We start from the raw sequence: 5,286 nt of genomic DNA, 5'->3' as shown, positions 1-5,286 counted from the left end.
ACCCCGTAGGATACCATATGACCCCTAATGACACCATATGGTGTCCTAAGTGGTCATAAGGTGTCCTCAGGGTCATACGACAACATAAGACACATAATGATACCATATGGTGTCTTAATGGGTCAGAGGACACCATATGACCCTTAGAACATAATACAATCCCTAACAACATCTAAGGGGTCATATGGTATCCTAAGGGGTCATCGGATGCTATATGATCCCTTAGCACACCATAGGACCTATAATCATGCCAAATAGTGTCCTAAGGGGTCATAAAACACCAAATGACCCTTTAGGACACCATATGATGTTGTTATGGGTTGTATGGTGTCCTAAGGGGTCATATGGTATCCTATGACCCCTTAGGACACCATATGATGTCGTTATGGGTCATATGGTGTCCTAAGGGGTCATATGGTATCCTAAGGGGTCATATGGTGTCCTAAGGGGTCATAGGACACCATATGACCACTTAGGAAACAATATGATCTCTAATGACATGTAAGGGATCATATGGTATTCTAAGGAGTCATAGAATACCATATGACCCTTTAGGACACCATATGACCCATAACGACACCATATGGAGTCCTAAGGGATGATAGAACACCATATGACCTATAACGACACCTAAGGGGTCATAATACACCATATGACCCCTTAGTACACCATACAACCCATAAATATTATCCAACTAGTACATCCACACTATCCAAATAAACCAATACATTCATTTTATTAAAATGTTCTACTTTATATCTTATCTTCTTTAAAAAGAAAAAGAAAACCGACCACGTTGTCAATGTTCTTATCACCTTATATATATGCAAACAAAAAGAAGATATATTGGAGGGAGAGGAAGAGAGAGGGAATGGAGGGAGCAAGAGAGGGAGAGGAAGAGAGAGAGAGAGAGAGAGAGAGAGAGAGAGAGAGAGAGAGAGAGAGAGAGAGAGAGAGAGAGAGAGAGAGAGAGAGAGATGGTATATGGAGGAAGGGAGAAGGGGAGAGAGGGAGAGGGATGGAGAGAGAGAGAGGGGAAGGGAGAGAGAGGGAGAGGAAGAGAGAGAGAGAGAGAGAGAGAGAGAGAGAGAGAGAGAGAGAGAGAGAGAGAGAGAGAGAGACCTTGTATGCGCTTGAGAGGGGGAGAGAGGGAGACAATACACATACATACACACATATGTGTGTATATATATTTAATATATTATATACATATATATATAAATATTATATATTTTTTATTTTTTATATTATATATAAATTATATATTATATGTATATACACATATTATATATATATACAATAGCATATTATACACATGCACAAAATTTAAACAAACTTAGCCTGTACACGCTATTTATAGTAAAAATAGTGCGTACGTGCTTTTTATAGTACAAATAGCGCGTACGCGCTTTTTATAGTAAAAATAGTGCATACCCGCTTTTTATAGTTAAGATAGAACGTACACACTTCGTACACCATAAGTACCTCCTACACACTTTTTATACCATAGGTACACCATACGCGCTTTTGTCTGTTTAGGCTTGAAAATAGGCCTAGATGGCAAAGCTATGGTTTGGAAGTTTGATTTCCCTCCATTTCCCTCCTTTTTGGTGTGTTTTATTTTATCAACTTGGTTTCTCGACTTTGTCATCATCAGGTTTACACATCATCAAGTGGGTATTTCTAAAATTTCCACCATATTTTCACCCATCTTCTGAGCTTTCTAACCATATAATTTTTTTAAAAATTTGAACAACAATAACATATTTTCACCCATCTTCTGAGCTTTCTTTTACTAGTGTCTCCACAGTTCTCACAGACATACGTGCACCACTTTTTTAATAACTTTTGATATAATTATCCAAATTTAAAAAAATATATATATTATTGTAGTGAACTTGATTCTTTACAATTAAAAAAAAAAAATTTGCATTTTCAATTTTTTTAGTGCAACTTATGCTTCGCACACGAACAGGTACCTAATTTTTAGGATGTGCTCGATCGGAAAAATCATAAAAAAAACAAATACTCAACAAAAAATTACAAAAAAATACACATCTTCTAGTTCTGACTCTTAACTATCTTTCTGCCAAAGGATTTGTCAAAATACTAAATCTAAATATGACTTTTTTGATGCGCACGTCAGACACTATGTTATGTTTTTCTGAAAAAATCAGGGTTTGTTTTTTGTGTGCGAAGGATTTGACCCCCTTAATCTTATCCATTTTAAAAAGTTTAGTAGTTTGGAAACTAGATTCAGAGTACTACAATAATTGTTCTTTGATTATCTTTATATCTTGAGTGGATGACTTTCAAATTTTGCCTCCAAGTTCAAGTTCACCTAATTTCAGAAAAAAAGTGTCCACTTATACCCCCCTTTTTGACCACCATCTTTGTGCACTTACCCTTGTGAATAGATTCATTTATTGTAAATAGATTGAAGCATCAATTGTATAATATTGGTTTTGGTTTGTTTCATATAGAAAATAAATGGTGTGGTAGGGCTTCACAAATGTTTCTTCGAACTCTGCTAGCATTCATTTGTTGGAATAATCTTTCGAGCTTAGTATTGGAAATATTATTTCCACATGGGTTTCATGAATTTATAGGGATTTTTCAGTGCACGGAACAATTTCATCTAGTGGCACTAATTTATTTGCTAACAAATCTAAACAAGATGATGATGACCACAAATCATATACATCCATGTCTTGAGGAGGCACACAATAAGTGCTATTGAGGGATGAATCTTAATATCTTGTTTGCACCTGCAAAAAATTTAGGTAGCGCTTATGTAAGGACTGTGATTGCCTATCCTGCAGGGGGGCCATAGGAGGCCTATAAATTTTCCAATCTACAAAGACGCTTCCACTATCATTTACCCACGAGGTGATATTGATTGTACTCATGAATTATTCAGTGGACAAAATGATTTCATCTAGTGGCATTGGGTCATCTGATAATAGATCTAAACAAATTAATGGTGACGACCACAAGTCTTATATATCCACATATTTGGATGAATCTTCATATCATGTCTGGACCTGTAACAAATTTAGAAATTCATGTTTTATCAATTTTCATTAATCAAGATGATATCTTTGTTTTCTTACCGTACTATCGACACCATCTACAATGGTCAGTCTTAAATCACACACATTAAGTAACATATTAAATCTAGAGAATGTTGCTCAATTCTAAGTGTTTAACACTTTTAAATCTAGAAGTGTATTTTAGTGTGACCACATACATTAAGCAACATATTAATCCTAGAAAATGCCAATCAACTCTGAATGTGTAACACTTTTAAGCCTAGAAGAGTAAGCTTAGTGTGTGTGACTTAAGTCGTTCCATCCAGCAACTCAAAACATTGAGGAAAAATTAATAGCACATATATAACAAGATGGACTTACAGAATCTACCACAATTTGTTGTTCCATGACTGACAAGTTGCAGCTGTGGTAGAATTCGTTGTTATAGTCTTTTGTTTGTTGGTGAAATTGAATGGTTTTAAATGAGCTAGTCAAGAATCAAATCTTATTGGCTGCAATATCTGATAGCATAAGAGATGAGATTGGAATTTTACTCTAAACAAATTTGATGAAATGGATACCCTTCAATCTTTGACTCTCAATCGTAAAGATTTTAGCCTAAGAAATTGTACTCCCCTATCAAACAACTAAATGTTTTTTGTGAAAGATATTATTAATAAAATCTTACTAAACTGAACAGTTATAGTTGTTGGCATTTTGATGATGTTTTGATTGTCATTGATGAACACACACTTTCTTGATGTATGAGTTTTGCTCAACCGGTAATTGTTCCAACCGGTATTATGTATTATAGTCTTTAAACTATCGATGTTTTGCAGAAGATGTTTACCAGTCACAAATTGACTGAAGACCTCAAGCAGTATGGAGAACCCAAGCGGTATGAAGACCTCAAGTGGTTCAAGGATCTCAAGCGGTATAAAGGAACAAAGAGGTAGTTAACATCTTCCAGTCTTCATTTTTGACAACCAGTAATCGGTATATTGTATGAACCGATATTACTCTATGATGAGTTACCAATCGGTATTTTTGTGATGAGTTATCATCTACCAACACTTTGGCGGTGATTTTGTGTCGTGTTACCAAATATGTCTAGATGCACTGAACCTAGGAACTTGTAGTTTAATCCTATTGGACTGACATGAAATCAGTTTCCTTTATAAGGACATCATGTCTAGGGTTTGTATGGATGAGAGATGTATGATGTATGAGAAGGTTATGTGTGATCTTTGCAGAGAAGATTAGGTCTATGTGAAGAGTTAGAGTGTGGAGACTAAAGTAATGTTGAAATGCATTAACAATAAGCCATCAAGGATCTGACCAAGCATATTGTGCTAGTATCTAGATCACTCACTTGTTGATTACTCACATCTTCGACAAGTTTGAAACCATTAACCGGGTAGGCCCAACAAAGCCTTTGTAAATCCTCTAACAAGGTGGTTCACAACTGTGGATCTAAAATCCTTTAGCAAGGTAGTCTTTAACAAGACTTATCTCCTAACAGAGATCTAGATTCCTAACAAGATATGTTCTGGTGAAGAACATTGTATGACCTTAACTGGTCTGGTTTCTATTCTGTAGATAGTTACTTGTGAGTTTCTGCTCATCGTGGTTTTTCCCATTTGGGTTTCCATGTCAAAATATCTTATGTTATGGTGATTGTGCTTTTGTGGGTGAATGCTTTATTTTCTATTTGGTTTGCATATATCTTAACTAGTTTATTAGTGAATCTGTTATACCGGTTATCTGCTAAACTATTTAATAGTTTGAGTTTAATATTTTTTGGTATACTAATTCACCCCCCCTCTTAGTATTCATCAATTGGTATTAGAGCACACCTTTCTATAAGTCTAACCACTTGGAAGGAGATATGGGGGAATACACTATGAGGAAACTTACTCATCATCTCACTCAGACTGAGAAAGCCTATGATGAACTCAAAGTCAAGTATAAAGCCTCTTGGCCAAAAGAAGAAAGCATGCTAAGAAACTGATGGAACTTACTAAAAATAGCTCTTCTAATGAAGTTGACATGGATGCCCTAGTTGAAGAAGTTGAAAATTTGAATGACTCTTAAAGCCAACCTGAGAAAGGAGTTGGAAGGACTGACTATCAAAATGTGTCAAGAGCTTGAGAACAAAAGGAAAGTTGAAGATCTGGTAAAAGACAAAAATCATGAGATCTCCAAGCTGATGCAATAAATCAGTGCCCTTACCGCTCATCTCCAAGAGAGTAAA

This window comes from Cryptomeria japonica, chromosome 8 (genome assembly GCF_030272615.1).
Source record: "Cryptomeria japonica chromosome 8, Sugi_1.0, whole genome shotgun sequence".
NCBI lineage: Eukaryota > Viridiplantae > Streptophyta > Pinopsida > Cupressales > Cupressaceae > Cryptomeria > Cryptomeria japonica.
This window is presented reverse-complemented; position numbering follows the sequence as displayed.